We start from the raw sequence: 24,349 nt of genomic DNA, 5'->3' as shown, positions 1-24,349 counted from the left end.
TGTCTGTGGAAACGCAATACGAAAGTCTGTATATCAGCACAGATGTTTCTTATTGAGTTTGGGTCTATCTAAAGGCAGGAAAAAGCCTGCGACAGCACATTTTTCTCATTGATGTGAGGTTTGCGTCTCTAAACACAGGGATAGTTTGTGATGACACAGATTTCTCTTTGATGTAAAGTTTGTGTCTCTCTCACGCAGAAGAAAGTCTGTAATGGCACAGATTTTTCATGTTGATGTACAGTTTGGGTCACACCAAATTCATGATGAAGTCTGTATGACAGCACAAATTGTTCTAATTGATGTAAAGTAAGTGTCTCTAAAAACGCAGGAGAAAGTCTGTATGATGGCACAGATTTATCTTATTGATGTAAAGTAAGTGTCTCTAAAAACGCAGTAGAAAGTATGTATGACGGCACAGATTTCTCTTATTGATGTAGAGTTTGTGTCTCTCCAAATTCATGAGAAAGTCTGGATGACGGCACAGATTTTGATTATTGATGTAGCGTTTGTGTCTCTCCAAACTCATGAGAAAGTCTGTATGACGGCACAGATTTCTCTTATTGATGTAGAGTTTGTGTCTCTCCAAACTCATGAGAAAGTCTGTATGACGGCACAGATTTCTCTTATTGATGTAGAGTTTGTGTCTCTCCAAACTCATGAGAAAGTCTGGATGACGGCACAGATTTATCTTATTGATGTAGAGTTTGTGTCTCTCCAAACTCATGAGAAAGTCTGTATGACGGCACAGATTTATCTTATTGATGTAGAGTTTGTGTCTCTGTAATCGCAGGAGAAAGTCTGAATGACGGCACAGATTTCTTTTATTGATGTAGAGTTTGTGTCTATCCAAACTCATGAGACAGTCTGTATGACGGCTTAGATTTCTCTTATTGATGTAGAGTTTGTGTCTCTCCAAACTCATGAGACAGTCTGTATGACGGCACAGATTTCTCTAATTGATGTAGAGTTTGTGTCTCTGTAGTCGCAGGAGAAAGTCTGAATGACGGCATAGATTTATTTTATTGATGTAGAGTTTGTGTCTCTCCAAACTCATGAGACAGTCTGTATGACGGCACAGATTTCTCTTATTGATGTAGAGTTTGTGTCTCTCCAAACTCATGAGAAAGTCTGTATGACGGCACAGATTACTCTTATTGATGTAGAGTTTGTGTCTCTCCAAACTCAGGAGAACGTCTGTATAACGGCACAGATTTCTCTTATTGATGTAGAGTTTGTGTCTCTCCAAACTCATGAGAAAGTCTGTATGACGGCACAGATATCTCTTATTGATGTAGAGTTTGTGTCTCTACAAACTCATGAGAAAGTCTGTATGACGGCACAGATTTCTCTTATTGATGTAGAGTTTGTGTCTCTCCAAACTCATGAGAAAGTCTGTATGACGGCACAGATTACTCTTATTGATGTAGAGTTTGTGTCTCTCCAAACTCAGGAGAAAGTCTGTATGACGGCACAGATTTCTCTTATTGATGTAGAGTTTGTGTCTCTCAAAACTCATGAGACAGTCTGTATGACGGCACAGATTTCTCTTACTGATGTAGAGTTTTTGTCTCTGTAGTGGCAGGAGAAAGTCTGAACGACGGCACAGATTTCTTTTATTGATGTAGAGTTTGTGTCTCTCCAAACTCATGAGACAGTCTGTATGACGGCACCGATTTCTCTTATTGATGTAGAGTTTGTGTCTCTCCAAACTCATGAGAAAGTCTGTATGACGGCACAGATTACTCTTATTGATGTAGAGTTTGTGTCTCTCCAAACTCAGGAGAAAGTCTGTATGACGGCACAGATTTCTCTTATTGATGTAGAGTTTGTGTCTCTCCAAACTCATGAGAAAGTCTGTATGACGGCACAGATATCTCTTATTGATGTAGAGTTTGTGTCTCTACAAACTCATGAGAAAGTCTGTATGATGGCACAGATTTCTCTTATTGATGTAGAGTTTGTGTCTATTCAAACTCATGAGAAAGTCTGTATGACGGCACAGATTACTCTTATTGATGTAGAGTTTGTGTCTCTCCAAACTCAGGAGAAAGTCTGTATGACGGCACAGATTTCTCTTATTGATGTAGAGTTTGTGTCTCTCCAAACTCATGAGAAAGTCTGTATGACGGCACAGATTTCTCTTATTGATGTAGAGTTTGTGTCTCTCCAAACTCATGAGAAGGTCTGGATGACGGCACAGATTTCTCTTATTGATGTAGAGTTTGTGTCTCTCCAAACTCATGAGAAAGTCTGTATGACGGCAAAGATTTCTCTTATTGATGTAGAGTTTGTGTCTCTCCAAACTCATGAGAAAGTCTGTATGACGGCATAGATTTCTCTTATTGATGTAGAGTTTGTGTCTCTCCAAACTCATGAGAAAGTCTGTATGACGGCACAGATTTCTCTTATTGATGTAGAGTTTGTGTCTCTCCAAACTCAGGAGAAAGTCTGGATGACGGCACAGATTTCTCTTATTGATGTAGAGTTTGTGTCTCTCCAAACTCATGAGAAAGTCTGTATGACGGCACAGATTTCTCTTAATGATGTAGAATTTGTGTCTCTGTAATCGCAGGAGAAAGTCTGGATGACGACACAGTAAGTCTGTGATGGCACAGATTGTTTTCATTGATGTAAAGTTTGTGTCTCTGTAAACACAGGAAAAAGTCTGTGTGATGGCACAGATTTCTCTTATTTAATTAGAGACAAGTCTGTTTAACAGCACATATTTTTCTAATAGATAATGAGTTGTGTCTTCCTAATTGAGGGAGAAAGTCTGTGATGGCACAAATTGTTCTAATTTATGTAAAGTTTTGTCTTTGTAAACTCATGAAGAAGTCTGTATGACAACACAAAATTGTTCTCATTGAGAAGTTTGTCTGTTTTTAACTGCAGGTGAAAGTTTGTGTTTCGGCACAGATTTTTCTGATAGATGTTGAGTTTGCGTCTCTCTGAACGCAGGAGAAGGTTTGACGGCACAGATTTGTCTTATTGATGTACCGTTTGGGTCAAATCAAAGTCATGATAAAGTCTATATGGCAGCACAAATTTTTCTTGTGATGTTAAGTTTGAGTCTTTGTAATCGCAGGAAGAAGTTTGTGTCTCTAAACGCTGAAGAAAGTTTGTGATGGCACAGATTTGTCTTATTGATGTACAGTTTGGGTCACATCAAAGTCATGATAAAGTCTATATGGCAGCACAATTTTTTCTCATTGATGTTTGTGTTTCTAAACGCAGAAGAAAGTTTGTGCACAGATTTTTCTGATCGATGTACAATTTGGATCACACCAAAGTCACGATGAAGTCTTAACGGCAGCAGCAGAAGAAAGGCTTTGCCTTTGGCGCCAAAACGAGCAGCCACATATATTTTCTTCATCTGTTTTTCCAGTCGAGCTTTGCCATTGTCAGCGAAGATTGAAGATCGCCTTAGTCAAGGCTTTACCACCATAGCTGGATGGCTTGTCTTTAGCGGTAGACTGGGGACCGTACAAAAGTCTTCACAGTCCTTTTGTGGGTACTGAAACTAATTCTTTGATCTTCTCGTGTGCGGGATCCATTTCTTCAGAGGGATGGGAATGGTGTACTACACGTTTCCTCCCCTCCTATTGGAGTATTTTTAAAAAGAACGACACTCCTACGATTCATCTGGAATATCATCCGCCGGCAGCTTGAGGACACGTACCATGTCCCGTTGTACCAACTGAAGCTGAGTTTTAAATGATGAGAAATTGCTTGGTTCTGTTGGCTCATCTTCTTCAAACCGTGCACATGAATCATGTGAACTCCGTTCCCCTTCGGACTCCTCCCTGGGTTCCTCCCTATTGGATGCCTCAAGGGCAGATGAAGGGTGTAGTGAGATGGCCGTAGGAGAACCTCTCTGTTGATGGTCACGCCCTGGAGTGCGAGGCACCTCAGCCCACTTTTCTTCAGAGAGGCTGTGCTCTTGATGCGATCCACGCAATGTGAGGTTTTGGGATGGTGTACTACGCGTTTCCTCCTCTCCTGTTTGTGTTTTAAAGGCATGACGCTCCGATGATTCATCTGGGATATCTCGTACTGTGTCCCATTGTGCCAACCAAAGCCGAGTTTCGAATGATGAGAATCTGCTTGGTTCTGTGGGCTCGTCTTCTTTAAAGCGTGCACGTGACTCACGTGAGCTCGTTCCCCTTCGGGCTCCTCATCGAGTTCCTCCCCATTGGATGCCTCGAGGGCAGATGAGGGGTGTTGTGAGATGGCCATAGGAGAACCTCTCCATTGTAGTCATGCCTCGGAGTGTGAGTCACCTCCAGGCCACTGTCGATTACCTCGGACGAGTGTTGAAGTCCAGTATCGACTGGAGCTGCTCTGAGAGGCCCCTGAACAATCAATCCTGGGTCTGGGTCCCGGATGTAGGATGGTGGGGTAGCCCACTGTGAGACGGGCACCATCCCCCATTGATGTTGGGCGATGGCTTCCTGATGAAGTGTTGATTGAATCAAACACCTTCATAAAAGCCACTGGGAATATGATATCATTTTCCTTCTTCTTCTTCTTCTTGATCTTCAGTGTCGTTGAAGAATCATCGGAAGAGGAAACTGAATGCTTGTTTGGTCTTCTTGTCTGAAGTCACACTCCCCGGAAAAGCTCCGATAAAGAGTCAAGCATCTGTATTCCAATGCAGCGATTAGTGAATGACATTAACCGGGATTCCGTGAAAGTCACACCAAAGTCATAATGAAGTCTGTATGACAGCTCAAATATTTTTCATTTATGTAAAGTTTGTGTCTTATTAAACGCAGGAGAAAGTCTGTGTGACTGCACAGATTTTTCTCATAGTTGTTGAGTTTGCGTGTCTCTAAAGGCTGGAGAAAGTTTGTGATGGCACAGATTTTTTCTTACTGATGGGAAGTTTGCGTCTTTCTAAACGCAGGAGAGAATCTGTGACAGCACACATTTTTATTATTGATGTACAGTTTGTGTCTCTGTAATCGCAGGAGAAAATCTGTGTGACGGCACAGATTTGTTTATAGATGTTGAGTTTGCATTTCTCTAATTGCAGGATTAAGTCTGTGACGGCGCAGATTTTTCTCATTGATGAAAAGTTTTGTCTCTGTAAATACAGGAAAAGTCTGTGTGACGGCACAGATTTTTCACATTTAATTAGAGTTCGCGTCTCTCTTACAGCACAGATTTGTCTTATAGATGTTGAGTTTGTGTTTCTCTGATTGCAGGAGAAAGTCTGTGACAGCACAAATTGTTCTCATTTATGTAAAGTTTTGTCTTTGTAAATGCATGAAAAAGTAATTTCTGGATTGCGAGATCCATTTCTTCAGAGAGGCTGTGCTCTTGATGCGATCCACACAATCTAAGGTTTTGGAATGGTGTACTATGCGTTTCCTTCTCTCCTGTTTGTGTTTCAAAGGAACGACGCTCCGATGATTGCTGGGATATCACGTACCGTGTCCCGTTGTACAAACCAAAGCCGAGTTTCGAATGATGAGAATCTGCTTGGTTCTGTGGGCTCGTCTTCTTTAAAGCGTGCACGTGACTCACGTGAGCTCCGTTCCCCTTCGGGCTCCTCATCGAGTTCCTCCCCATCGGATGCCTCGAGGGCAGATGAGGGGTGTTGTGAGATGGCCATAGGAGAACCTCTCCATTGTAGTCATGCCTCGGAGTGTGAGTCACCGGCCACTATCGATTACCTCAGACGAGTGTGGAGGTCCGGTATCGACTGGAGCTGCTCTGATAGGCCCCTGAACAATCAATCCCGGGTCTGGGTCAAGGAAGGTAGATGGTGGATGGTGGGGTAGCCCGCTGTAAGACGGGCGCCACCCCCCATCGCTGTTGGCTGCCAATGAAGTGTTGATGGAATCAAATGCTTTCATAAAAGCCGCCAGGTGTATGGTGTCCTTTTCCTTTTTCTTCTTGATCTTTGGTGTTGTTGAAGAATCATTGGAAGAGGAAACTAAATGCTTCTGTTTGGTCTTCTTGTCTCAAGCCGCAATATCTCGGGAAAGCTCTGATAAAGAGTCAATCATCGGTATTCCCAAGCAGCAATCAGTGAATGAAGTTGACTGGGATTCCTTCACTCTGTGGGGCAGCAGAGGTGGAGCTTCTAACCCCGGTCCAGACCGCCCGACAGGCGGAGAACCGAGCCACCTGAATGCAATGATGGGGCCGGATAGAGATTTAACTCTGACCCCCCTTGCTTACGTCCTCCCCTTGGGGTAGCCTGGGCTAGCAATCCAGTGATGGCACAGATTGTTGTTATAGAAGTTGAGTTTGAGTAACTCTCATTGCAGGAGAAAGTCTGTGATGGCACAGATTGTTCTCACTGATGTAAAGTTTTGTCTCTGTAATTGCAGGAAAAAGTCTGTGTGATCACAGATGTTTCTTATTGATGTAGACTTTGTGTCTCTCTCTCAACGAAGGAGAAGGTCTGTGTGATGGCATAGATTTTTCTTATTGATGTAAAGTTTGCGTCTCTCTAAAGGCAGGAGAAAGTTTGTGATGGCACAGATTTTTCTTTTTGGGTAACAGCAAAGCAATGATGAAGTGTGAATGATTAAGTTTTCAACGCTGGAGAAAGTCTGTGTGACGGCACAAATTTTTCTTAACAATGCTGAGTTTGTTTCTCTCTCAACACAGAGAAAGTTTAAGATGGCACAGATATTTCTTATTGATGTACAGTTTGGGTCACACCAAAGTCCTGATGAAGTCTGTATGACAGCACAACTTTTTTTCTGTAAATATTGTTTCTCTGTAAACTCAAAAGAAAGTTTGTGTGACACCCCATTTTTTCTGATTGATGTAGACTTTGCTTCTCTCTAAACACAGGAGAAGGTCTATGTAATGGCACAGATCTTTTTTTTTTTTTAATTCAACCTTGTGTATTTTCCCTCTTCCTGTTCAAAATTTTGTAGAATGGCTGTGAGATCTTTATTAAAAGGAAGTTTTTGATCTATGTGACTGAGTTTTCTACATATTGCCTTGTCATTGGGTAAAGTTTCACATTTGAGCTGATATTCATCAGTGTCTAAACGGACTACAAGTCTATGTTTATCAGCTGGAGAATCTGGATTCCCTTGTCCTTCCTGGTGTCATTCTGGGTTCGTTGCTCTCTAAGTAACGTTGGGCAGTGCTCAAATTTTACACTCTGGCACAGTGTCCGGCTTGTAAACCCAGTACGAGCCAAGTCCAGCAGTCTTACATGTATCAATTGAATAATAATACCTCGGTGTGTAATATCTTAATTGAAAACAAAGTATGTTCAAATTTTGTCTTTAAAGGGTAGGTAGACGTTTGGTAATTGTCAAAGACCAGTCTTCTCACTTGGTGTATTCCATCATAACCATAAAATAACAAGCCTGTGAAAATTTGGGCTCAATTGGTCATCGAAGTTGTGAGAAAATGATGAAGAAAAAAAACACCCTTGTTGGACGAAGTTGATAAGAATAAAAGCTAGAAGTCTTTTGTTATTTTAGTGAGAAATTACCTCTTTCTCAAAAACTAAGTTACTTCAGAGGGAGTAGTTTCCCACAATGTTTTAAACCATCAACAGCTCTCCAATGCTCGTTACCAAGTCAGTTTTTAAGTTAATATTTGTTTGGAGTAATTACCAAATGTGTACCTTCCCTCTAAAGTACCTTTAAATTCTGTTGAATATTTAAGTATTATGATATAGTGAAAACCCATAAAGACAAATGAGAAGTCAATTGCATTTTAACTGTGCCAGGAAGTTTTGTTTCACTTGGATTCTAGTCTTGTAAGAATAATTCTCGTCCAGTAAACATATTGAGCAACAAGCCCTGTGTTCTTGTGGACGTTTTCCCCCAAGTTCGAGCCCTGTTTAGGATTATCGTGTTAGGTCGGTTGAACAGATTCACCATCTTGGATCTAGTTCGTTAGCGTTTTATTCATGTTGACCTTTCCTTGCCGGTTCTGTTTGTGTGTAACAATCTCAACTATCAGTAATTCCAATGTTATTTTTGACTGCAAAGTTTATTCATTTTTATGCAGCAGTGATTACTTAGGCAAGTTTCATTTGTTGATGTTTCCCAGTTCAATGACTTCTGGCAATGTTATTTTTGATTTCTCGGTTTGTTGGGCTACAGGAAAAGCACATTTTGTCAGTAGACTCCACTTGCACAAGACGTGTTATTGTAGTTGCGCCCTCTCACGGCATGGTTTCATTTTAAAACAGTAAATAAAAATATATATATTTGGCATTGTCATTAGTATTACTATTGTTTCAATGTCTAAATGTTTGTTTTAATTTGTAGATTGGACGTGATTCTGGTTTTCATCAGGAGAACTTCAGTGACTCAAGATCCACACAAGTTCTTATGGATGTGTTTAAGAACTGTAAGCTTCCTGCTAATTGACTCGAGATCCGCACAAGTTCTTGTGGATGTGTTTGATCAAGACAGAAGAGGCACGCTATCAATTGGAATGGACATCTTGAAGAACTGTAAGCTACCTGCTAATTGACTCAAGATCCGCACAAGTTCTCATGGATGTGTTTGATCAAGACAGAAGAGGCATGCTATCAATTGGAGTGGACATCTTGAAGAACTGTAAGCTACTGCCAAGTGCATTTTGATCATTTATTATGTAGTTTAAAGACACCTTTAGTAATAGTCTCCACTTGCACAATGAGTGTTCTTGTAGCTGCTCCCTCTAACAGTATGCACTCATAAACATTCATTATTTGTATAACATTTGGCAATGCAAATGTTTGTAGCCTCATCAGGATGGTCCATCAAAAACTTAAATCTGTCTTGCCTACCAAGAATGTCAAAGACACTGTATTGATTGAAAACTATACAAATCCTTGAGAATGAACTGTCATCTTCTCTACAAAATGTAATTTCATCCTGTACGAAATGAACTTGTAACACCAGAAAGTAATCACACTAAAAGCAATCTAAAGGGAAAATCTTGTGAAGTTCATTGGCATTTCAGTCTGTCAAAGAAAAACAAGTTGCCAAATTCGCTCGGTTTAACTGTATGTGACTTATAAGGGGTTTAAGGAATCTTTGCCAATTTGTTGTGCTAAAGGGGCTTAAAGGCAGTGGACACTATTGGTAATTGTCAAAGACTAGCCTTCACAGTTGGTGTATCTCAACATAAGCATAAAATAACAAACCTGTGAAAATTTGAGCTCAATCGGTCATCGAACTTGCAAGATAATAATGAAAGAAAAAAAACACCCTTGTCACACGAAGTTGTGTGCGTTTAGATGGTTGATTTCGAGACCTCAAGTTTTAAATCTGAGGTCTCGAAATCAAATTCGTGGAATATTACGTCTTTCTCTAAAACTATGGCACTAAAGAGGGAGCCGTTTCTCACAATGTTTTATACCATCAACCTCTCCCCATTACTTGTCACCAAGTAAGGTTTTATGCCAATCATTATTTTGAGTAATTTCCAATAGTGTCCACTGCCTTTAAGGAATCTTTGCCAATTTGTTGTGCTAAGGGGTTTAAGGCATCGTTGGCAAGTTTTTGTCAGACTAAAGTAGCAAACAGAAACTTTTGGTTGTTTCAAAAATTGCTGTAGAGAGAGTGGTGTACATTCCCCAGGGAGCTGAGATGATGGCCTGGGGTAAGAATGTTGTAGGGTGTTAAAAAGGCGATAGAAAAAATGATTATTATTAGTATTTAAATGTCTAAATGTTTGTTTTAATTTGTAGATTGGACGTGAATCTGCTTTCATCACGAGGACATCAGTGAAGAAGAACCCAGGACGGATTGACCTAAACTGTGAGCTTCTGACTCAAGATCCGCACAAGTTCTCATGGATGTGTTTGATCAAGACAGAAGAGGCATGCTATCAATTGGAGTGGACATCTTGAAGAACTGTAAGCTACTGCCAAGTGCATTTTGATCATTTATTATGTAGTTTAAAGACACCTTTAGTAATAGTCTCCACTTGCACAATGAGTGTTCTTGTAGCTGCTCCCTCTAACAGTATGATTTTATTTTAAAACAGTACATAACAAGCTTTATATGACACCCTAGAAGATCCTTGCCATTTGATTGGAGGATTGTCCGTCACATGATAGCAAATAGAAGTACTATTGCACGCTATGTCACTCACTGTGCGTTTGTCGTTCCATTCGCTGTGCATTTTCCATTCCAGTCGAAAAGTACTATTACATGCGGAGTAAAGACATCACTGTGTGCGCGTGTCTTTGGTAACGTAGCAGTGTTGCTGCAAGGCATTATACATTCAGCGTCTGCGTGTCTCAAAATGGCTGTACAGAACGCACATTGTCACTTTCGAATCCAACATGCCGACCCAAAAGAAATGGGTTTAATTTCACAATTAAAAATTGTTGGTCTACGCTTTGTTTGTTTTAGAAGTTGTATCCTCCCATCAAAATGACAAAGATCTACTTGGATGTTATAAAACAAATAATGAATCACCTCGTTGAAAAGAACATTCCATCTTTCAACTCATGGACATATTCGCACCATTGCACTCATAAACATTCATTATTTGTATAACATTTGGCAATGCAAATGTTTGTAGCCTCATCTGGATGGTCCATCAAAAACTTAAATCTGTCTTGCCTACCAAGAATGTCAAAGACACTGTATTGATTGAAAACTATACAAATCCTTGAGAATGAACTGTCATCTTCTCTACAAAATGTAATTTCATCCTGTACGAAATGAACTTGTAACACCAGAAAGTAATCACACTAAAAGCAATCTAAAAGGAAAATCTTGTGAAGTTCTGTGGCATTTCAGTCTGTCAAAGAAAAACAAGTTGCCAAATTCATTGAAAATATTTACAACTAAACCAATTGCCTATGTTACCAACAGGGAATGACACTCGGTTTAACTGTATGTGACTTATAAGGGGTTTAAGGAATCTTTGCCAATTTGTTGTGCTAAGGGGTTTAAAGGCAGTGGACACCATTGGTAATTGTCAAAGACTAGCCTTCACAGTTGGTGTATCTCAACATAAGCATAAAATAACAAACCTGTGGAAATTTGAGCTCAATCGGTCATCGAACTTGCAAGATAATAATGAAAGAAAAAAAACACCCTTGTCACACGAAGTTGTGTGCGTTTAGATGGTTGATTTCGAGACCTCAAGTTTTAAATCTGAGGTCTCGAAATCAAATTCGTGGAATATTACGTCTTTCTCTAAAACTATGGCACTTCAGAGGGAGCCGTTTCTCACAATGGTTTATACCATCAACCTCTCCCCATTACTTGTCACCAAGTAAGGTTTTATGCCAATCATTATTTTGAGTAATTTCCAATAGTGTCCACTGCCTTTAAGGAATCTTTGCCAATTTGTTGTGCTAAGGGGTTTAAGGCATCGTTGGCAAGTTTTTGTCAGACTAAAGTAGCAAACAGAAACTTTTGGTTGTTTCAAAAATTGCTGTAGAGAGAGTGGTGTACATTCCCCAGGGAGCTGAGATGATGGCCTGGGGTAAGAATGTTGTAGGGTGTTAAAAAGGCGATAGAAAAAATGATTATTATTAGTATTTAAATGTCTAAATGTTTGTTTTAATTTGTAGATTGGACGTGAATCTGCTTTCATCACGAGGACATCAGTGAAGAAGAACCCAGGACGGATTGACCTAAACTGTGAGCTTCTGACTCAAGATCCGCACAAGTTCTCATGGATGTGTTTGATCAAGACAGAAGAGGCATGCTATCAATTGGAGTGGACATCTTGAAGAACTGTAAGCTACTGCCAAGTGCATTTTGATCATTTATTATGTAGTTTAAAGACACCTTTAGTAATAGTCTCCACTTGCACAATGAGTGTTCTTGTAGCTGCTCCCTCTAACAGTATGATTTTATTTTAAAACAGTACATAACAAGCTTTATATGACACCCTAGAAGATCCTTGCCATTTGATTGGAGGATTGTCCGTCACATGATAGCAAATAGAAGTACTATTGCACGCTATGTCACTCACTGTGCGTTTGTCGTTCCATTCGCTGTGCATTTTCCATTCCAGTCGAAAAGTACTATTACATGCGGAGTAAAGACATCACTGTGTGCGCGTGTCTTTGGTAACGTAGCAGTGTTGCTGCAAGGCATTATACATTCAGCGTCTGCGTGTCTCAAAATGGCTGTACAGAACGCACATTGTCACTTTCGAATCCAACATGCCGACCCAAAAGAAATGGGTTTAATTTCACAATTAAAAATTGTAGGTCTACGCTTTGTTTGTTTTAGAAGTTGTATCCTCCAATCAAAATGACAAAGATCTACATGGATGTTATAAAACAAATAATGAATCACCTCGTTGAATAGAACATTCCATCTTTCAACTCATGGACATATTCGCACCATTGCACTCATAAACATTCATTATTTGTATAACATTTGGCAATGCAAATGTTTGTAGCCTCATCTGGATGGTCCATTAAAAACTTAAATCTGTCTTGCCTACCAAGAATGTCAAAGACACTGTATTGATTGAAAACTATACAAATCCTTGAGAATGAACTGTCATCTTCTCTACAAAATGTAATTTCATCCTGTACGAAATGAACTTGTAACACCAGAAAGTAATCACACTAAAAGCAATCTAAAAGGAAAATCTTGTGAAGTTCTGTGGCATTTCAGTCTGTCAAAGAAAAACAAGTTGCCAAATTCATTGAAAATATTTACAACTAAACCAAATGCCTATGTTACCAACAGGGAATGACGCTCGGTTTAACTGTATGTGACTTATAAGGGGTTTAAGGAATCTTTGCCAATTTGTTGTGCTAAAGGGTTTAAAGGCAGTGGACACTATTGATAATTGTCAAAGACTAGCCTTCACAGTTGGTGTATCTCAACATAAGCATAAAATAACAAACCTGTGAAAATTTGAGCTCAATCGGTCATCGAACTTGCAAGATAATAATGAAAGAAAAAAAACACCCTTGTCACACGAAGTTGTGTGCGTTTAGATGGTTGATTTCGAGACCTCAAGTTTTAAATCTGAGGTCTCGAAATCAAATTCGTGGAATATTACGTCTTTCTCTAAAACTATGGCACTTCAGAGGGAGCCGTTTCTCACAATGTTTTATACCATCAACCTCTCCCCATTACTTGTCACCAAGTAAGGTTTTATGCCAATCATTATTTTGAGTAATTTCCAATAGTGTCCACTGCCTTTAAGGAATCTTTGCCAATTTGTTGTGCTAAGGGGTTTAAGGCATCGTTGCCAAGTTTTTGTCAGACTAAAGTAGCAAACAGAAACTTTTGGTTGTTTCAAAAACTGCTGTAGAGAGAGTGGTGTACATTCCCCAGGGAGCTGAGATGATGGCCTGGGGTAAGAATGTTGTAGGGTGTTAAAAAGGCGATAGAAAAAATGATTATTATTATTATTTAAATGTCTAAATGTTTGTTTTAATTTGTAGATTGGACGTGAATCTGCTTTCATCACGAGGACATCAGTGAAGAAGAACCCAGGACGGATTGACCTAAACTGTGAGCTTCTGACTCAAGATCCGCACAAGTTCTCATGGATGTGTTTGATCAAGACAGAAGAGGCACGCTATCAATTGGAATGGACATCTTGAAGAACTGTAAGCTACCTGCTAATTGACTCAAGATCCACACAAGTTCTCATGGATGTGTTTGATCAAGACAGAAGAGGCACGCTATCAATTGGAATGGACATCTTGAAGAACTGTAAGCTACCTGCTAATTCACTCGAGATCCGCACAAGTTCTCATGGATGTGTTTGATCAAGACAGAAGAGGCATGCTATCAATTGGAGTGGACATCTTGAAGAACTGTAAGCTACTGCCAAGTGCATTTTGATCATTTATTATGTAGTTTAAAGGCACATTTAGTAATAGTCTCCACTTGCACAATGAGTGTTCTTATAGCTGCTCCCCCTGACAGTATGATTTCATTTTAAAACAGTACATAACAAGCTTTATATGACACCCTAGAAGATCCTTGCCATTTGATTGGAGGATTGTCCGTCACGTGATAGCAAATAAAAGTACTATTGCACGCTACGTCACTCACAGTGCGTTTGTCGTTCCATTCGCCGTGCATTTTCCATTCCAGCCGAAAAGTACTATTACACGCTGAGTAAAAACATCACTGCGTGCGCGTGTCTTTGGTAACGCAGCAGTGTTACTGCAAGGCATTATACATTCAGCGTCTGCGTGTCTCAAAATGGCTGTACAGAATGCACATTGTCACTGATGAATCCAACAGGCCAACCCAAAGAAATGGGTGTAATTTCACAATTAAATTTTAGGCCTACGCTTTGTTTGTGTTTAAAGTTGTATCCTCGAATCAAAATGACAAAGATCTACTTGGATGTTATAAAACAAATAATGAATCGCCTCGTTGAATAGAACATTCCATCTTTCAACTCATGGACATATTCGCACCATTGCACTCATAAACATTCATTATTTGTATAATATTTGGCAACGCAAATACTTGTAGCTTCATCTTGAAGGTCCATCAAAAACTTAAATCTGTCTTGCCTACCAAGAATTTCAAAGACACTGTTTTGATTGAAAATTATACAAATCCTTTAAAATTAACTTTCATCCTCTCTATGTAATGTTATTTCTTCCTGTATGAAATAAACTGAACTTGTTACACAAGAAAATAATCACACTGAATGCTATCTCAGAAGTTCTTGGAACGGCGGAAAATCTTGTGAAATTCTGTGGCGTTTCAGTCTGTCAAAGAAAAATAAGCTGCGAAAGTGGTTGCAAATATTCGCAGCTAAACCAAATGCCCATGTTACCAACAGGGAATTACGCTAGGTTTAACTGTTTGTGGGTTGCTAAGGGGTTTAGGCATCTTTGCCAATGTTTTGTGAGACTAAAGTAGCCATCAGAAACTGTTGGTTATTTCAAAAATTGTTGTAGAGAGAGTGGTGTACATTCCCCAGGGAGCTGAGATGATGGCCAGTGGTAAGAATGTTGAAGGTGCTTTGAGAGGCCCTTTGGATGTTAAAAAGGCGTTAGAAAAAAACGATTATTATTATTTAAATGTCTAAATGTTTGTTTTAATTTGTAGATTGGACAAGAATCTGCTTTCATCAAGAGAACATCATTGAAGAAGAACCCATGACGGATTGACCTAAACTCTGACCTGCTAATTGACTTAAGATCTACACAAGTTCTTATGGATGTGTTTGATCAAGACAGAAGAGGCATGCTATCAATTGGAATGGACATCTTGAAGAACTGTAAGCTACCTGCTAAATTGACTTAAGATCTACACAAGTTCTTATGGATGTGTTTGATCAAGACAGAAGAGGCATGCTATCTATTGGAATGGACATCTTGAAGATATGTAATCGCCTACTAATTGACTCAAGTTCCACTCAATTTCTTATGGATGTGTTTGAATGGACATCTTGAAGAACTGTAAGCTACCTGCTAAATTGACTTAAGATCTACACAAGTTCTTATGGATGTGTTTGATCAAGACAGAAGAGGCATGCTATCTATTGGAATGGACATCTTGAAGAACTGTAATCGCCTACTAATTGACTCAAGTTCCACTCAATTTCTTATGGATGTGTTTGATCAAGACAGAAGAAGCATGCTATCAATTGGAATGGACATCTTGAAGATATGTAAGCTACTGCCAAGTGCATTTTTATCATTTAAAAGGCACTAGACACCTTTGGTAATTGTCAAAGACTAGTATTCCGACGACTTGGTGTATACACCAAGATTTGTCATCAGGATACATCCCGAATGACAAATCTGTGAACATTTGGACTCAATTGGTCATCAAATTTGCAAGAGAATAATGAAAGAAAACAATGCACTTGTTGCATTACTTTGTGTGCTTTCAGATGCTTTTAGCCTTGTTTTGGGCGAACTTGGATAATAAAAACAAAAATAAGATAAAAAGGCTTCAGCTGAAGTCTTTTATTATTTGAGTAAGGAATTTAAAAAAAACTACTTCAGAGGGATCTATTTCGCACAATTTTTATTCTATTAACAGCTCTCCATTGCTCAATACCAATTAAGTTTTGACGCTAACAATGAAATTGAGTAATTACCAATAGTGTCAAGTGTCTTTTAACATTTACTTTAAAAGCAAGCATGTTATTGGTTTGTATGCAAACATCTAGGATAGTTTAAATCCAAATGAAAGGGGCACAATTTCATGGCTCTGCTTACCATAAACAAAGAATCAGCGCTTACAAATTCCGTGCTTAGGTCAAGCATATTTTACGGGATAGCGGGGAATTTAGGCTTGTGAGCGTGCGTACTCCACGTTACCAGGCATTCTAGGCTTACCCAGCGCAGAAATTTGGCGATGGTTGCAAATGAAACAAAAATATGTTTGCTTGTTAATTATTTATCAAATTCCTACCTTTGCATTTTAAACGTTAGAACTGCTTTTAAGGTACTGGACTCATTTGGTATTTGTCAATGACCAGTTTTCTCACTTGGTGTATCCCAACATTATATGCATAAAATAACAAACCTGTGAAGATTTGGGCTAAACTGGTCATCAAATTTGCAAGAGAATATTTAAAGAAAACAAACTTGTTTCATTACTTTGTGTGATTTCAAATGCATAATAAAGGCTTCAGCTGAAGTCTTTTAGTTGAGTGGAAAAAACCCTCCTTCTTAAAAACTGTGTTACTTCAGAGAGAGCTGTTTCTCACAATGTTTCTCATGAAAGAAAAAAACACCCTTGTTGCATTTTATTGAGTGCTTTCATCAGATGCATGATAAAAGGCTTCAGCAAAAGTCTTATTATTTGAGTGGGAAAAAAAACCTTCTCCAAAGTTACGTTACTTATGAGGGAGCCGTTTCTCACAAGGTTTTATACTATCATCAGCTCACTTAGGTTTTTATGCTAACAACTATTTTGAATAATTACCAATTATGTCCAGTGCCTTTAAGGCAAAATACTAGAACGTAAATTACTTTGATATCAGTCTACTTCACCGTGTTGATGTTTTGGAGGATTTAAGTTGTATGGTGCTGATGTTTGAATGCCATTTTAATGGTTGTTGTTGTTATTTAACGGATTGATGTCTTCATTTGGTTTAGTCATATCTTCCTATAATGTAATGCGTCGTTGTATTCTTGGATATTTGTTTGAGCAGTTTTCTGGAGATGTTTTCGTGCTTCACTCAAGTTCGGAAGGAATTTTCTTGTCAATTTTCTTCAGCCCTTTGATAATGTTTTTGGATCATGAAGTAACATTCTCCTTCCTTCAATTCTCCTTCAATGTAGCTGTTTTTTCATGCAACTTAGTTGTTTTCTCTGTCCAAAAGTTAGAGTGTTTTCATCTGCTTGGTCGTTTTCTTGGGACTAATCATTCTTCTATAATACATGTTTTCATGAATCTCTGATGTTTACTTGGAACAAATTTGTATGCAATCTTTGTCTTTTTTCATGCAACTTCATTGTCATTCTTCTTGACGTCTTCGAATGTTTTCTTTGGACTAAGTCGTACGGTCTCTCAATGCAGATTTTTTCTCAAAGTAGTAGCTTAGTTAAGTAATTTTGTATGTGTTTGAGGTCTGAGGTATGAGTTATTCATGGAAGTTGGGAAGGGCTCCAACTGTTGGTCCTGGGGGGTACATCCATTCCCCAGGGACAGTCCATGCTCTCGGAGAGCGGTGCTGGTCACCGAGCTCGCAGCCCTTCAGCTGGCCCCAGCAGCCTCAGATGGACCCACCAGCCAAAGAGGGGAGACTCTCCATTCCCTGTCTTTGCTCAGTGTGCGGTGGGTCTACCAGAAAGGTGAAGAAATCAGCCAGTGCCAGGGCAGTAACCAAGAGAGGAAGGGCTAAGGGCGACTCAAATCCGGAGCCCACCGCGCCCCCCCTCAACCTTGCCTTGGGGTTGCTACATCGGGAGGGTCTCCCCCTCCACACGGCTTAGCCTACTAGACCCTACCTGGTCACAAGGGTTTGCCCACAATGGTCTTTGGACGGTCTGTATGACAACACAACCTGTTCTTATTGATGTAAACTTTTTGTCTCTGTTAACGCAGAGTTAAAGTTGTGTCTATATAAATGACGACACAAACTTTTCTCATTGATGTGAAGTCTGTGTGTCAGCACAAATTGTAAACTTTGTTTCATGTAACTGCTGGAAAAAGTCTGTGACAGCACAACTTATCCTTATTGATGAAGAGTTTTGTGTCTCTCAACGCATGAGAGAGAAACTGTACGACAACACAAACTTTTCTCATACATGTAAATTTTGTTTCTCTCAATGCTGGAGAAAGTCTGTGTGACGGCACAGATTTTTCTTATTGATGTTGAGCTTGAATCTGTCTCAACGCAGGAGAAAGTCTGTGACTGCACAAATTGTTCTTGTTCATGAGGAAGTTTATGTATGACAACACAGATTTTTAATAGTAATGTTGAGTTTGTGTCTCTCCACCCTCAGGAGAAAGTCTGAATGACGGCACAGATTTTTGTTATTGATGTTGAGTTTGTTTCTCTCCAAACTCAAGAGAAAGTCTGTATGATGGCACAGATTTCTCTAATTGATGTAGAGTTTGCTTCTCTCCAAACGCAGGAGAAAGTCTGTATGATGGCACAGATTTTTCCAATTGATATAGAGTTTGCTTCTCTCCAAACGCAGGAGAAAGTCTGTATGACGGCACAGATTTTTCTCCTTGATATAGAGTTTGCATCGCTCCAAACTCAGGAGAAAGTCTGTATGAAGGCACAGATTTTTCCAAATGTTGTAAAGTTTATGTCTCTCCAAACTCAAGAGAAAGTCTGTATGACGGCACAGATTTTTCCAAATGATGTAAAGTTTATGTTTCTCCAAACTCAGGAGAAAGTCTGTATGACGGCACAGATTTTTACAAATGATGTAAAGTTTATGTCTCTCCAAACTCATGAGAAAGTCTGTTTGACGGCACAGATTTTAATTATTGATGTAAAGATTGTGTCTCTCCAAACTCAGGAGAAAGTCTGTATGACGGCACAGATTTTTATTATTGATGTAGAGTTGGTGTCTCTCCAAACTCAGGAGAAAGTCTGTGTGACGACACAGATTTTTATTATTGATGTAGAGTTTTTGTCTCTCCAAACTCAGGAGAAAGTCTGTATGACGGCACAGATTTTTCTCATTGATGTAGAGTTTTTGTCTCTAGAAAGTCAGGAGAAAGTCTGTATGACGGCACAGATTTTTCTCATTGATGTAGAGTTTTTGTCTCTAGAAAGTCAGGAGAAAGTCTGTGTCACGACACAGATTTTTCTCATTGATGTAGAGTTTGTGTCTCTCCAAACTCAGGAGAAAGTCTGTTTGACGGCACAGATTTGAATGATTGATGTTAAGATTGTGTCTCTGTAATCGCAGGAGAAAGTCTGTGTGACGGCACAGATTTTTGTTAATGATGTTGAGTTTGTGTCTCTCTAATCTCAGGAGAAAGTCTGGATGATGGCACAGATTTTAATTATTGATGTAGAGTTTGCATTTCTCGGCACAGATATTTCACAATGTTGTGATCTAATCAAAGGCTTTGTAGTGTTGATCGTTTAAAGCTGAATACTAATATCTTAATGACGTTGTTGTCATTCTACTTCACCCCAATTGATGTTTTGCTGGGAGTAAGGCATATGGACCAGGTGTTGTTAATGTTGTTAAACATTTTTTTGTCTTCTTTTGACCTTGGTACCAAGTTTCATAAGTCGCCATGAGATCTTTTCACACAATGTTGTTGTTGTTAAACGGTTTGTTGTCTTCATTTGACCCAGTCACTCTTCATGAAAGCAATTCTTATCATTGTATTCTTGGGACTAAGTTTCATAAGTCGTCATGAGATGTTTTCATGGCACCTGGTTGTTGTTGTCAAACGGTTTGTTGTCTTCATTTGACCCAGTGACATCTTCATTGATGCAATTCTTATCATTGTATTCTTGGGACTAAGTTTCATAAGTCGTCATGAGATGTTTTCATGGCACCTGGTTGTTGTTGTCAAACGGTTTGTTGTCTTCATTTGACCCAGTAACATCTTGATGGATGCAATTCTTATCGTTGTATTCTTGGGGCTAAGTTTCATAAGTCATCATGAGATGTTTTCATGGCACATTGTTGTTGTCAAACTGTTTGTTGTCTTCATTTGACCCAGTGACATCTTCTTTGATGCAATTCTTATCGTTGTATTCTTTGAGAACACACTCAAGTGCCAAAGCAATTTAGTTGTCAATATGTTGCAGACCTATACAGTATATTATGATGAGTGAGGCACAATCATCTTGAATGCAGCTTTGATTTCCATGTAATTTGAACGGCTTTCTCGTGACAAATTAAGGATGTTTAGATGTCAGTATGTCATGACATTTCTGGTTTTGTTTTCTAAGGACTAAATCCTTGATCTATAGCGCATGTGTTAGTGGGACTTTGATGTTTTGTAGGAACAAACTTGTATGGTGGTTGCTGGTGAATAAGTTAATGTATCTGTAATCTAGTTATAGCTGATTTTTACACCAATTCCTCGTTCGATTTTTAGAAATCTTTGTATGTAGTCCACAACAACAACCTTTATGTCATTAAATTTTTGTATACAGCCTTCAACATCATCAGCCTTGGCTGGAGTAGTTGAAGTCTATATTCATTAAAGGAACGTTAGAGAATTGGTAAAACCAAAATGTTGAAGATCACAGATTTACATAAAGTTTACACGGTCTAATGATGATAGTAGAAAAAATCCAATGAAACATCGATGCAAGGGACAATTTGTGAACTGTTTTTCACTCTTCTCCTGTGACCCAGATGGTCGATCAATCTCAAACTTGTACAGGTTTGTTGGTTTATGTTAAAGCGCTTACACTGCCAGCTACAGTTCAGTTAACAAAAACCAATTCTGTAATGTTCCTTTAATGTATATCTATGTATTGTATTTATTTATGTATGTGCACTGTATTTATAAAGTTGGTATTCCTGCATGCGTGGTGCGCACTTTTCATTTTGCACGGCGAACTAAATTGCTTGTCAGCTATCTTGTATAAAAATTTGGCGATACTTGTTTGGAAGATAAACAGCAACTAAATACTGCCAATCAGGTCAACTTGTTGTGCGTCATTGCAACAGGGGCGTTGGCAGTATAATGAATGACAGGCAATATAGCCATACTTTGAATACCAACTTTGAGTTATTGCTTATAACTGCACCTTTAACTGTGAGTAAACCAATTTAACCATGAACATAAATAAGGCTTCCATTATGGAACTGACAGGCATTGGCAGTAAATATGAGCAAACTAGTATTGAAAGAATTCCAAAGGACAATAGGAATAAATGTCTTACATGAAACACCTGCTTTGCAAACCAAACTACCCAAACTTAACGAGAAGAAGTATTGAGGTTCTAACTAAGCCAACTGGTATTCTGACAAAGGTTGTTGAGGGAAAAACCTGTAACAGTGAGCAGTTCGTTGAAATGAAAGATGTTTGAGACTCTTAGAGTCTTTCAACGCACATGTGTTCTTAGGATGTAGTTGCAGTCTCCATCAATGTAGCCGAGGGTTTGAGGCAATTGTGTTATCGCTGAATGATGGATGTCTTTGTTGAATCAAGTTGTAGCATGGATTAGTACAGATGAGATTATTTTGGAGGCCCGGTCTGACTCGTGAACATTTTGTAGGCATTCACTGCCCAAATTGCTTCTATTTCTTAGTTGTTATTCATCAACAGCCTTTTTCATGTCGAATTATCCCAAACTCTTGGATGTGTGCTTTCGAAGAAGATGTACTTTCCTTCAGCTGATGTCGTTGTACCAAATTGTTCTAAATCTGTTTGATCTATTATTGGTTCATCTGGGCGTCACAAGTTTTCATGAGATATTTTCATGGCACTTTGAGTTCTGAAGCAATTTAGTTGTCAATCTTTGTGGGACTCTTCAATCTTTGTGAGAGCCTTGATAATTGAGCAGGGCACATTTCTCCTTCAACGCCACCGACGTTTTCATGTAAAACTGTCATGACACATCTGCTTTCTTTGGATGAAATCTCTCATCAAACGCATGTGCTCATGGTCCTTTGATGTTTTCTAGGGAGAACTATGTACTGTTAATAACAGAGATGGCCGATTGAAAGTAAGCTACAGACTCTGTCAATGGAGCTGATTTTTTCATGCCACCCATGTTGTAGAAGTACTTTGATATATTATTCTGAATACGTCGACTTTGTTATCCTAAAACATTGGATGTTTTCAAGGAACCAAGGTGTAATCAACTACAGCGCAGATGATGATGTCATTCAACTTTTTTATCCTTGAACACGATGGATGTTTTGTTGGAACTAAGTTAAATGTTGTTGATGTTTCTGCAAATGTGTCGGCACTGCTATGAAATTGTTGGATTTTGTGATGGGACTATAGTGTCCTGTATTTAAGGGAAGCTGATGTTTTGGGTCAACTTAGTCATCAGTCTTCTTGAAACGTTGTGTAGGGACTAAGAGTAATTCTCCTTCAATGTCCCTTATGTGTCGTACGAGTTTGTCGCCATTCTGTTGGAACCCTTTTAATGTGTTCCGGGCGATTTTTGCACGTATGCAACCTAGTCATCATCATCTTGAAGCATTTGAATATGTTGTTGGGACTACGTCTTATGGTCTTTAAACTTTGTTAGCTAAAGCATTGGATGTGTACAAGGGACCAAGGTGTACTGTGATGGTGTGGCTCAACCTTGTTTATCATTTGTACTTGAACTCGATGGATGTTTTGATGGAACTAAGTGTTACTTACTTAAATGTTGTTGATGTTTCTGGGACTGTGTCTGCATTGCTTGAATCATTTGGAGTTTGCGATGGGACTAAGGATGTCGTCTTTCAGTGAAGCTAATGTATTGGTGTCGGTGTTCTAGAAACCTGTTTACGCTTTGTTGGGACTAAGTGTAATTCTTCTTCAACATCTCTTATGTGTCCTGCGATGTTGACATCAGTCTTCTTCGACTCAGTTGATGTGTTCTGGGCTGACAGCATCCTGCAACGATAGTGTTGTTTCATGTACATGCAACCTAGTCAGCATTCTAGAAGCAACGTCGTATGGTGTGTAAACTTTGTGATTGTAAAGCAATGGGTGTTTTGAAGGGACCATGGTGTAATCGGAGATGATTTCGTTGTTATCCTTTGTACTTGAACCCGACGGATGTTTAGTTTGAACCAAGTATTACTCTCCATAAACATTGTTTATGCGAATGTGTCGGCATTGATATCGAATCATGAGGAGTTTGTAATGGGACTAAGTATTTAGCCTCTGTTGATGTGTTCTGCTCACAGCATTGTATGTCTTGGTGATATTCTTCCGTAACGATAGTGTTGGTTTATTGACATGCAACCTAGTCGTCAGTCAGTAAGCATTTGGATATGATGGTGGGAGAACATTGTCAGCTCTTAAAACTTTGTTATCGTTGGATGTTTAGTTGGGTCTAAGTGTAATTCTGCTTCAAGAACCTTGATGTGTCCTGCGATGTTGTCGTCATTCTTCGTCGACTCTGTTGATGTGTTCTTGGCTGACATTGTCCATCAACGATAGTGTTGTTTCATGTACATGCAACCTAGTCAGCATTCTTGAAGCATTTGGATATGTTGGTGGTAGTACACCGCAAGGTCTTAAAACTTTGTTATCGTAATGCATTGGATGTTGAGTCCAAGTGTAATTCTGCTTCAAGAACCTTTATGTGTCCTGCGATGTTGCCGTCACTCTTCTTCAACTCTGTTGATGTGTTCTTGGCTCACAGCATGTTTTGGTGACAGTCTCCTATCGTAATGCATTGGATGTTGTCGTTAAACTGTATTATCCTTTGTACTGGAACGTTTTGTTGGAAATACGTGGTACTCTACTTAAACTAATGATGACGTGTTTCAGTTAAGCTTATAGTTTGGTCCAACTTAGGCGTCAATGCTGGGGAAACCTAGTAATAGAACTTTGATTTATCCTTTGTAATGGAACGTTATGTTGGAAGTTGTAAATGTAAATGTTAATGAAAGATGTGTCAATAGGCAATAAATATATTGTAACTGTTATGATGAGACCGAGTTGTGTAGTATTTCTATGTATTGTGTAAGTAGTTTACATCATTTAGTGTTTAATACAGTAGTAAATGTGTTGTGAGTCCACATGGTTTGTACTTTAATGGGCAAAGGGAAATAAGTGTAGCTGTTAACACTATGAACGAGTTCTCTCGGTATGTGTTGTAGCTTGAGTATGATGCTTTGAAATAGATAAAAGTGGATAGTATGGTTAAATGTGTAATGGCGAACAAACCTGCTGTAAGTAAGAATTAATGTATAAGTATAAATGTAGAACATTATAAAGTAATGAAAGATAACAATGTAACATGTAGTATAGAAATTACTGATTTAGTGATGTAGTATGGAAATAATATGAATAATATAAGGAGTAAATAATGAAGTGTTAAGAGCTACAGT

General features: G+C 39.0%; 1 long non-coding RNA gene across 2 annotated transcripts in view; it reads left to right on the top strand.

The window, feature by feature from the left end:
• LOC139936017 (uncharacterized) overlaps positions 1–22,925 on the top strand; it is a 47,161-nt gene extending 24,236 nt beyond the window's left edge. For both annotated transcript variants that reach the window (XR_011785878.1, XR_011785879.1), the window contains exons 7-11: positions 8,259–8,552; positions 9,671–9,838; positions 11,516–11,683; positions 13,361–13,740; positions 14,997–22,925. This is a non-coding gene — a long non-coding RNA (uncharacterized lncRNA). The remainder of the gene's footprint in view (positions 1–8,258; positions 8,553–9,670; positions 9,839–11,515; positions 11,684–13,360; positions 13,741–14,996) is intronic.
• Positions 22,926–24,349: the final 1,424 nt, after the last annotated feature.

This window comes from Asterias amurensis, chromosome 4, assembly GCF_032118995.1.
Source record: "Asterias amurensis chromosome 4, ASM3211899v1".
NCBI classification, from domain to species: domain Eukaryota; kingdom Metazoa; phylum Echinodermata; class Asteroidea; order Forcipulatida; family Asteriidae; genus Asterias; species Asterias amurensis.
Note: the sequence above shows the minus strand (reverse complement) of the source record. Positions and strands in the feature narration are given on the sequence as shown.